This window comes from Hydra vulgaris, chromosome 15 (assembly GCF_038396675.1).
Source record: "Hydra vulgaris chromosome 15, alternate assembly HydraT2T_AEP".
In the NCBI taxonomy this organism is placed as follows: domain Eukaryota; kingdom Metazoa; phylum Cnidaria; class Hydrozoa; order Anthoathecata; family Hydridae; genus Hydra; species Hydra vulgaris.
The window spans coordinates 54,282,468-54,295,246 of record NC_088934.1 but is presented as its reverse complement, the minus strand read 5'-3'; positions in this window follow the sequence as shown (position 1 = coordinate 54,295,246).

Below are 12,779 nucleotides of genomic sequence, written 5' to 3'. Positions count from 1 at the left end.
TATATATATATATATATATATATATATATATATATATATATATATATATATATATATATATATATATATATATATATATATATATATATATATATATACATACATATTTGTATGTATATATAAACATACAAATATATGTATATATATACATTATAAAAATATATACATACCAAGTATATGTTTTTATAATGTAGCAAAAAGAGAAAAAAAAAAAAATTGTTTACTTTTTGCAAATTCATAAAATTGCAGATAAAGCAACAAATTATCTTCGCTGAAGATAATTTGCTGCTTTATTGCATGATAGTATAAAGTAAATAATGCATTGAAAACTGTTGATAGCTTTCTGAATGGGTACAAGTTTATCCAATTTCGAGCTTTTGAGGTTTCTGAACAGAAATTTTGCTTAAAATGAATGCAGCTTTAGTTTATACAGAAAATATAAACTTCATGGGCTAACTTATTGCAAATTTAATTCAATAGAACTAAATCGTTTTGCTCTAAAGCTGTTCGTGCATTATAACAAATGTCAGACATCATGAATAAGGCACTTAAAGAACTTTACAATGCTAATTGCAAAATCCTTAAACAATTTATCGGCTTGTTTATCAATTTTTTTCAAGTTGCACAACTAACGCACAGACTTTTTCTATTTAGATCCAGATCAGAAAAAGCGGATTGACCTCTTAGTTCCATACCTTTTTAGGCATAATTTAACTTTCGTTAGGTAAAGTGATTAAAATACTCACCTCGCATCTAGATTAGATTAGACAAGACTTATTTCGCCTAATTCATGAAAAAACCACTATGCCAAATCATTGTTTATAACACTCCCGTGCATATCGTAGTTAAGCTTCTCGTCAGCAACGCCGTAGTTGTAAATAATAAAAAATTCCAGATGGAGTTTCAAAATGTAAAGTAAATTATATCTTAATAGTAAAATAATAATTCTCCTTATGCGGTCGCCTAAAGTGCCGAACCCTAGATTTGCCCCTGGGATGTGTTTATGAACGTGTATGACAATAAATCTTCATTAATCAGGACCCTCAAGTTTGGGAAAAGTTAACTAATTTAGCAGTCCACTCAATGAAGGCGTAACCAAACCACTTTTGGTTGTTAATATACTTTGCACATTATTTTTTATTTATAATTTACTTTTTTTTAGTTTTTATCTATTGTTTAACTAATATATTTATTGATTACAATTGTATATTTTACAGAATCATATCGTCGCATGAGAACTATAGGTTCTATCTGCATTTTTTTATGTTAAAAGAATCTAACAATTAAAGTTTTAATTAATAATTAATAATAAAAACAAACAACTTTAAAAATATTATGAATAATAATATATTTTCAATAATGAAACCATAATAACATAAACGACTTGTAATTTATAACTACAAAGAATAATAGCATTAAAACATTTTAAAATTAAATATCGAAAGTTAAGTTCTTACAACTAAAAAAATGCAGATAGAACCCTATAATTCTCATGCGACGATATGCTACATATTTTATTATATAAAAAGTTTTGTTAACATGTAAATAAAACTAAAATACTGTAGATATTATTTAAATTGTATTTTTCTCTTTTAAGATTTAAAGTACATGTTTCATTCTATTTTAGAATATACAGAGCTTTTCATTAGAATACTGGAAGCTAACTTGGTATTCATTGATTGCAGTTTTAGGAATAATTGGAAATAGCGTTGTAATGATTGTTATACTTTTATCTAAAAATATTAATCGCACGTCATCGTTTCATATTGCCATATTTTCATTAGCATTTGCTGACTTTATGGTATCTTTATTAAGCTTACCAACTTATATTATGTCAACTGATACCTTTCAAAAATATCATCCTCAAAACATTAGTGGTGATTTGATGTGTAAATTTATTACCGGTTATTCTTTACCTTATTGGTTTATTGATGCTTCAGTTTTTTTACTCGTGTTTATTTCAATTGAAAGGTGGAACGCAATATTGTATAAAAAATGTTTATTGTTTCAACAAAAATCTGCAAAGTTTAAAATAGCTACAATGGTTTTAATTTACTTCCTTGCTTTAATCACAGAATCATTATGTGCAGCGTTTTTAGTATATGATCCGAACAATAAGCAATTTGGAAACTTTTGTAAATATTTTTTAGACAAAACATCCGATAAAATTATTCTTACGCTCGTTATTTTTATTTTAGACACAGCAGTACCAGTTGTTATTGTTTCATTTTGTTTTTACAAAATCTCTTTGTCTCTTAAAAAAATTGGAATTTTTTTAGGAAATTCTATGAAAGTCAATAAAAATGATATTATACATATTCGTAAAGTCAAAACAACTAAGACAATCAAAATATTAGCAGTTGCTTTTTGCATTTGTATTTTACCAAACAGAATACTTTTAGTACTGAGTTCTTTAAAAGAAGAAAAAGTGAAATGGAATAGTTGGATCTCCCAAATCTTTGTTTTAATGCGATTATCAAATTCATTTATAAACCCTTTGCTATTCTGTTTTCAGAGTAAGCAATTCAGAACAAATATATCAATGGTGTTTTACCGGTTGTATAAACGAAAATCTATAGCATCAAGTAGAGGCAAACAACAATCAAGCGGTTACGAAAAGTTACCAAATATTACTTTTTAATAATAATCCGTCATTCGTAGCACTTTTTTGTTTTAAATTTTGTATAATGTAATAAACTTTATAGTCATAATATATAATGTAAATTTTTTACACTTAAATGTAAATTTAATACAGTTTTGTCCACCATAGTTTTGTTGCGTGGTTTAACCTCCTCCTGCTAATTGCCATATAGAAGGACAGATACCCGGGCCAGGGAAGACAACTTCAGCTCTATAAGGAGCATCATAAGCCGCTTTTCAGATCAAGAGTATGTGAGTTTATGAAGAATGAAGGATAGTAGAGTAAAAGTCAGAAGAAGTCAAGTTAGAAAGATAGCATAGAGAAAGCGGACAGATGTTGCACTAAAAGAGTATTCTGTAAAATCTCAGTAATAATACTAATCATTTCTTGTGGATTATTAGGTTGTGGTTGAATCTTTTTGCATAAGTTGTTGACAGTACCAATAAACTCCTCGATAGGATTAAGTTAAGCGCAATAAAGTGGTAAAAACTGGACAGTACTATTACTGTCTCATAATGCGATTTTTACAATTGATGAATGATGGAATTGATCCACTCTTTCATGCTAGCAGCATTAAGAGCCCCATCCATTACTTTTAAACTAATACTTATACTAATACTATACTGTAACTTTATTAAGTTGAATTTTCTTCCTCTCTGTGTGGGAATATAAAGTGGGTGCTTCCCAACAATGTACATCAGTAATGTCGTGAATCGTGCAAATTAAAACCGGTTTTATCGATATAAACCAGATCAGAATTTTGCAGAAAAGAAAATGAGTGCAAAACGTGAACTTTGTTGCTATTACTTGAGATGAGTTTCTCGCAACAACGACCAATTTAAAACTTTTACAAGTATAACATATTTAAATTAGTTCTCTTTTAATTATAGTTCTCGAGCATTTATGTTTTTCAGGCATCAATTCTGTAACGTTGGTTGTATTTAATGCATTATCAGCATTAATTTATAATTCAATTTCTCTCTTTCTTTCAATATTCGTTATTATTTCGTACGCTCTGAAACGTATTTTAGGCATTGTATCCTGATGTTGTATAAATTTTCGTATCCAGTTTTGATTCATCCTGCAGCCGTATTCAAATCTCTCGTTTAAATTAATGGAGAGTTTGAGTGTCCGTTAAGAAAAAAACTCTAAATGGCGGATTTTAAAACGCAGGAAAGTATATTGGGTTCTGATAGTTCCGTTTTGACTCCGTGTATTGACCGCTCCGATAATTTTTTCAGTTAAAATTCCTCCGTTAGTCAGCTCCGTTAACTAGTTTTCGCGATGCTTTTCTCATTGCATCTAAACGTTGCCAACAGACAATGATTTTGTTTAATTGGTAAATTGTAGCTGGTGATTTTTTAAATGATGGTTGCTGAGTAATTTATTAAATTTAATTAAAACACGCTAGAATAAAATTTAAAAAGCTTGTATCTACTAAACACTTAATTACACTTAATTTCATTTTACTAAACACTAATTTCATTTTTTTATTAAATTACTATGCTTATGCCTCTTCACTCATATGGACACATTTTCTATAATAAATATTACACATTTTCTCATAACTCTATTTTCTTTGATTTTTGCAAATATTAAATATTAAAACTGTGTAATTTGATTGTGACACATTTCAAGAAATCACAATCTTCTTTATCGCACTAAATTGGAGATTTTATTCTCCTAGTGTTTAAACTATGTATTAACTCCAAAATGAGTTATGTCACTGGGTACCTTGTACTGTGTCCTTTCTGTTTAAGAAACTGAGAGCTAATTAATAAAAAATTATTTTACTTTTAAAACGAACTTTTTGTAGGCTAACATAAATCTTTAGTAGGAAACATAAATAAAATTTTATTCAACTTTTTAATTATGGTTTAATATTCTCTAAAAACCAAAAAATAATTAACAATAATTCAAAAATGTCTAAAAATAACTATTTAATATAAAGTGCTACAAACAAAAAAACATGGATATTTTTGTAAAAAATTGTTCCCAAATTCTTCTAATTATACTTGGTATGGTTTCAACAGAGAGAATTTTATTTAATCTATACAGAGCTTTGTCTTAGAGCACATAGAAAACTTTATTGCCCACCTAATCCATGCCTTATTGCAACAGTCCTGTAATACATGACAGTGCACATATCATACAGTGATATGATACAATCATACAGTGTATGATTATGTAAATCAAAAACATAGATTAGGAATACAAAAACAAATAAAAAATATCAAAATCACTTTTTTTAAGTAGACTTGATATATTTAAATAAAAACTTTTCTTTTTTTTGAAATCATCTTTTTGCGAAATAATTATTAGAGGGGGTAGGTGAGTTTCCACAGTGCTACCTTGACTGCAGCTTAGAGATTTTATCATGTACTTGTTATAAAACACCCCTTACCACGTGCCTATAACAAAGTTAATATTGTTAATTTTTTAATATAGTTCACATCCAAGCTAAAAAAAGTTCGACTTTTATCATTTATTACAAAACTAAATGGGAACTTTTAAAGCAAAAATGTTTAAAAAAAAATATTCATATGCAAATGACGAAATCATCATGTATGTATATATATATATATATATATATATATATATATATATATATATATATATATATATATATATATATATATATATATATATATATATATATATATATATATATATATTCAGTGAGCAAAAAAATTATCCGTCCACACATCAAATCAAAAGAAAAAATTTAATAAAAAACTTAATATTCAAAATAAAACGAAAAAACAAAAAAATAAATAATCTAAAATAAATAAAAAAACAAAAAATAGATATTATATTAATTATGCAACATTTTATTGAAACAAATAAAGATCAATGCAAAAAAATTATCCGTCCAGAAGAGAAAAATTTATTATAAAAATTAATTATTATTTAAATTAGTATTTTTCCGGTCCTGCCTTTGCTTGAATGACAGCTATGCAGCGTCTATGAATAGAATCTACTAATTTTTCCGTTACATCACGGCCGACTCCTTAGCCCACTAGGGATGGCTCTTTTATCTACTTTGTTTTGCTTACAAAAAGTAAATTACATAAGTAATTTTAAACGTTTTTATGTAAATTTACATATCCTCATAAGTAATTACTTATTTTGAAACGACTTTTACTTTATAATGGAAGTTTTTTTTACTTTCAGAAGTAAGTTATGTAAAAGAAGATTACATCAAAAAGTAATTTACTTTTATATGTAAAAGTAAGTCACATGAAAAAGCTGTTTACTTTTACATTTAAAAGATAATTACTTTTGAAAATTACATTTACCTATTAAAGTAACTAATTAAAAAAAATTATATTAAAAAGTAACTTGCATATGAAAGTAAATTACATAAGAGTAATAAGCTACCAAATGTAAATTAAATTTATAAATAAAATGATGTTTTATAAGCAGAATGTTTTATTTTAAAAGTAATAACAAATTTATATTGAAAATAAATTATATAAAATAAAGTTTAAATTACGTAAGCATTAATTTTAAATTTTGATTTACAATTTTATGTAATTTGTAAAGTAAATTAAAAGTAATTTATATAAAGTAAGTAAATAAATTTACTTATATTTTACAATAACATTGACAGGATCTTGTACAAAAGTAATGCAAAAAAGTAAAACTTTATGTCACTAACGTTTAGTTTGCCGTAATATTTAATTTGCGTGGTTTTAGGTATTTCTTCCCCTGTAGAGTTTGAAAATATCAATAATAGGTTTCTGACTATGGTTAAAACCCTTTCTAGTTCCGGTTCATGATAGTTTTAGCTATAATCACCTTTCTCTGAATTAAACCGTCTCGAAAATATTCACTCTCGCCATTCGAAAGGTCAGGAATTTAGACAAAGCTGAAACAAGGCAGTTAGCAAAAGGCATATACCCATGGGAGACTCAGAAAGGGTCGTTTATTTGAAAGGAAAATAATTGGCATAATTGTTAATTGTTTTTGACAATTTTTTTGCGTAAATTTATCGATTATTTAAAAACTAAGGAGAGAAAGTTTAAACCTGTCCTTAATTATGGGGACTATAACACCATGCCTTGAAGATTAATAAGCCCCGAACTTTTTAAGAGAACGCAATATTTTTGTTAAGATTTTTTGCCACTTTGATACAAAAAAAGTCCACCTGCTCAAGAATATCATTTGACTCTATTAGTCTTAGTTTAAGCAAATACGGTACTGTTATATGGGCAAGAAAAATTTAGAACTTTTCAAATTTCTTTATCTGCGTGTAGTATTAGTGGCCTATAAGCCGCGAAGCCAGTTTAAGCAAAATTACGGTCCCACAATCAACTAAAGCAAGAGCCGAAAGGTTTGGAAGCCCTATGATATATTTATAGACTTTTTTTTTTAAAAAAAATGTTCTTCCAGAGAAACAGAAATTGGGCAGCTTGCCCACGTATGTCTACTGGCCAAAAATATTGTATTACTGTGTAATATATGTGTAACCCTAGCTGTAGCTGTCGCTAAGCAATTATTTATACGTAGATTAATAAATAGTCTTAATCTACGCATCCAGTGAATGGAGCCTGGAAAAAAAATACTCTAACATTTAATTTCCCTACCCAAATGTGAGGGCAACAAATTAGTAACTTTTATTTTTTATTTTCTTACGCTAAAATTAAGTCAATAGGTTTTAAAATTCAAAACTCAAAGGTCATGATTATATAAAGTATATTTATTACCAAAATCATTGGTTTTTCTAATTATAATAATATTACATCTCAAAATTTACTCAATTAGACACCATTATATTATTGGTTACCATAAAGTCTTTAAATGAGTTTAATATGGTTTTTTTAACAACACATTAAAAGACCTCATTTGCAACTATTAATAATACAATTAGTTAAAGATGCTGTTGATTAAGTAAATCTAATTGGTTTGGTGATGAAAGGATTCGCTGCATTTTCAAATTATGAAACCTTATTACTTTACTTTTCACGTGGTATAATATCACGCAATACTTGTATTTAAATCAACTTAAAATAATATCTTGTATTTTGTTTAATTTATATTTTTATGGATAATATTTTTTAAACTATTTTATTTATATGTTAAAATAATAAAATTATTCAAAACTTCTGTTATTTATGCAATATTTCTTCTGTTTTAGTATGTTTTTTTAGAAAATAATTTCTCGTTTTCTAAAATAACATACAAAGACTTTCAGCGACACATATATTAATTTTTTAGATATATTCCTAAAAAATACAAAACTATGATTGTCAACTAATATAAACTTATTAAACTCAAATTTCAGAAAAACTCAGGATTATCACTTTTTAATTTTTAAAGTTTTTAATGACTTAATTATGTACGGATGTTTAGGGGCTTAGCAATAAGACTAACGGGTGATAACTTATTTATAAATAAAAAAACAAACTACTATTATATTTTTTTTTAAATAAAGCATTTATCTTTTAATAAAAATATATTATTTTTTATATGAAAAAACACCACCATCTGCAATTGATCTCAATTTTGCTCTGACGCCTTTCATATGCGACTGTAAAAAGTTTAAATCAATTTCTTGTAGTTTTAGTTTGATGCGATCAATCAAAACTTGCTATGTTGAAGCTTGCAAATCTCCCTCGTAAACCTTCTGTGCCAAATGTCCCCAAAAATTTTCAATTGGTTGTGCTTGAGGCACATTTGGGGGATTGGATTCTTTATCAATATAATAGACATATTGGTCCATCCAATTTAGAGAACCTTTAGAATAATAAGAACTTGCTAAATCTGGCCAAAATAAATAGTTAAAGTCTCCATGATACTTGTGAATAAATGGAAGAAGTCGTTTTTCTAAACATTCATTAATATAGATTGATGAATTGATCGCTACAGCCTTGGAAGTACGAAACAATGGCTCGGACATACCACGGTCAGATATGGCTATCCACATTAATAATTTTTTTGGAAATTTCTCTTTTCCTATAAAACGAACACTTTCTGGGCATGTCTATTTGTTGTTTGTGTAGTATCCAGAATTTCCAGGCATGTTGTCCCCTGCAAAACAAAAGTATTTTTCGTCATCGATGACTAGAAGCGATTTTGTGTTAAAGAGTTGGTTAACTAGTTTCCTGCTTCTTTTTTTTGCCTTTATTTGTTGTTCTATAGTGTATTTTGGAGTCTTTTCACGTTTTCTATATTTAATATTCATTTTTTTTAACTGACGACCAATTGTCGATTGATTTACACCGAATTTAATACCTATTTATCTCTGACTGACCCCTTTTCGATTGTTGACAAGTCTCGTTAATTTGGCTTTCTTTTCTCTAGTCCAGGATGTCGGACGACCAGGGCGCCTTCTATCAGAAAACGATTGAACAGTTTCAAGTCTTTTTAGGTTATCATATATTGTACTTCGAGCAAATCCTTCTTTTCAAAATGATTTACGATTTTTTTTTTTTTTTAATATTAGGTTTATTTACAAAAAACATTTTTAGTCGCTTTCGAAAAGATTCTCGTTCAGCTGCATTTAACCTCATTTTAAATAATTGTGTTTCAAATAATAAAGTTTATATTTTATAAAACGTTTCTGCCTACGCATAAGACCACAAAAACTAATTATTATGCTCAAATAATGAAATTAGGATTTGTCCGATAACTTCCGCATCACCCGTTATTACCCCGCCTTCCGTATATTTTACCAAAGAAATGTAATAATTTGTAACGAAATTTAGAAAAATAAAAAATTGTAAAAAGTAAAAATCAACCACTGCAATATGGAATGTCTTTTTGTAATTATAATTAAAACAAAAATCAATGACAAAATTAAATTTGAAAAAAAAATTAATTTGATAATTATCAAGTTAATAATAATAAAAAAAAGAATCATTTGAACAATATCATAATATTGCTTGAAAAATACAAATGATCTTATAGACTAAAGTCACATATAAAAACTTATTTTTCTTCGTTATTCTCCGACAAATTTTAAGTCTGCGCGATTTGATTAAATTAACATTCAATCCGAACTTTTGAATGAGGAACAGAGTTTGATTGTCAGACGAACTTATAACTTAATTAAAAATAGTATTTTAAATCCTCTAAAAAATGGGGGAGGTTGCTTATAGTTTAAATAGTCATAGCTTTTGAACACTGAGAGATTATTGCATGGCATTAGAGACTTGTTAATTAACTTAAATTTAGTTTAAAATGTTAAAAAAATGTATTTATAAATGTTATAAACTCATCACTCTCACACTAATGGCATACAAGGGAAGTTAACTTTTTAGGGATTTATTGTTAACAGACTCCGATTATTGCAATACTTTTGAAAAGCTTTACATAAACATGAATATATAAATGTTTGGAGTTTGCTCTATGTCGTTAAATAAATTTAAATTCTCAAACAAAAACAAAAAGCTTGCTACGGGCCTGATTTTAAATATGTGATTGGAATCTGGTTGTTTAAATATTGTGATTTGCACTTTTGTTAACTTTTTTACTTTAAATTTTTGAAAATTTAAAGTAAAAAAAGTAACCAAAATTTACTGAAACAAAAAGATTTTGAAGCTATTTCATCTGTTTGATAAAATAACATCAAAACACATTTCTTCACAATCCACTATATCATTTTAAATTTGAAAGTGTGCTTTTTTGAACCTTCTTTCTAAATTTGCGATATTTAATAAATTAAAATAAGCTGTTGTTGTGGTTATGAAAAGTTATGAAATTTTTTTAAGTTAACTACTTTTACTTTTACTTTTTTAACTTTAATTTTTTATTTTTTAAATTCTTGAAGCTATTTGCATTAGTAATTTAAAAGTTTTTTTCAAAGATTGTCGGTTTATTGTTCTTGCTTTGGAAGTTGTTCGGCATTTTGCAATTTTATTCTAAGTTTTGTATTTTGGCTTCTTTTATTCAGCGTGGTTGCTGTTAAAAACCAATCTAACCAAAATGAAAGTTATTTCTGGACTTTTTAGCGACTTTTTAGGGAGGCGGAAGCTATTGGCGGCGGCCTCCCAATAAATTTTTAGCGGCAAAATGTTCTTTCTTCCGCCTTCAGTAGCTTCTGCCCTTCTAATCCCGGCCGCAGCCAGAGTTATTTTTTGGAGGCAAAATGTTTTGCAGGCCAACGCTATTAGAGAGGCTGAAGCTATTGGTGGCCGCCTCCAGAAAAAATTGTGGAGGCAGAATCATTTGGAGGTCTGCTTTCCAACTGGCTGCGGCCGCCAAATTGGAAATTTGGCGGCCGCAGCCAGTAGGAAGGCAATTTTTTTTAGTCAATTTTAATAATGAACTTGACAGAGATTAGTTGCATAAAAACGGCTTGTTGTAAACTAATTTAGTTTTTTAAGTAGGTACAACACCAAATATTTTCTGAAATTTGAAAAAAAAAGTGAATTTTTAATATTTCGCTCATTTGACAGGCAATTTATTGTAGATTAATAATATAAAAAGCTTATTCCCAACTTATTTTTTAATTTTTCGATAAATTACCTAAAAAAAAGTTATACAGAATAATTAATTTTCTTTTGGGTTTTTCTCCGTTTTCAAATTTTGCGAAACATTGTCTGATCGTAAACATCTTGAGAAGCAGAAGAAGAATGAATCAGAAGTGCAAATTACTTCAAATTCAAAGGAAATGTTTATTATACTATTTTTTCTAGGGGATGATATATTGAAGTTTTTAAATTCTGCTCCAACCTTTTTTTTTTTACGTTTAAGGTCTAAAATAGTTTTTTTTTTTTACTTGATGTAAAAAAATTTATATAATTTTTTATGCACTTTGAAAATCTTAAAATCCAAATATCAATACTTTACCTGATATGTCTAGAACATATGTAAAAATTTCTTGGATGTTGTGCTTCAATATATTTCAAGTTATCGTGTTTTGAATGGACCCATTAAAATGAATGTTTTTCGATAAATTCGAGGCAAAGTAATCGAGGCAAAGTAATGGGCAAAGTAAGATGAAGTATAAAATAGCATTTTAAATTAATGAAATTTTTATTGATATAAAATTTAACTTTTTTTTAAGTTTGAACATTATGGAATATTTGGTGGTGTACCACCTTAAATAATCATTGTTTAGTGCACTATAGTTTTTCAAGCTTCTCTAGCAACCACCATAGCAACGAATTTGTTTTTAGATTTTTTGGCTTTATAGTCAAGTTTTTAGGGAAAACTTTAAATCTCTAAAAGCTCTAAAAATATCCTGTTAGCCTAATATTTTACCAGTGCTCAAAAAAAATTTAAGACAAGTTTCACAGCTTAAAGTATACAAATAATACCACATCTTTTGGTATATTTGCTTGCTTGCTTAAAAACTATTTTCATTAGAAGTTTGCTTGCATCTTTTAAATAAAAAATAACTTGTTGCACAATTAGAAAACGTAAATATAAATTCAAAAACAGCTATTACACATCAAAAAAAAGAAAAAAAACTACAGCCTCATTACCGATTGCAAGTTTTTCAAATGTTAAAAAGTTTTTTTTGAAAATGAATATAAGACAAAAAAGGCTTTCACAGCAGGTATCAACAAAAACATTTCTTCTGCTAATACCTTATACCAACTAAAGTTAATAAAAGTTATAAAAAAAAGATTTGTTGACAAGAAATATGAAGAGGCACCATATTTTCTTGTGATTTTTAGAATAATAACAATTTTAGACTTTTTTTTATTACGCAATCTTTATAAACACTTTTACCTTATTTTTTTTTATATAAGTAATTAATCAAACCAATAAATGAAAATTGTCTAAAAAATAACTTTGAAACTACTTCATTTTACTACTTTTTGAAAAAAATTAAATAATCTAAAAAAAAATTATCCGTTTTTCACATACGTGGTAGAAACCCCAGTTAACAGTGCTCTAAATATACACTGAAAATTTTGAGTTTTTAGAATTTGTAAAACTTTTACAATCATGTTTGAAAATTTTTCAAAATGGCAGCTTAAATGTGTAACTAGTCCTTCATTACTTTTTTATTTTTAAATTTTTTAAATAAAAAAAGAATTTTTAAAATTTTTATCTATTTTATCATTTGCCATAATGTTAAATACTTTTTTTTAATGGATATTGTAAAAGTTATTAAAAAGATATATGCTAATGTTTATTAAAAATTTGCGACCACGCTGTAATACGCTAATAGTTTTGCCAA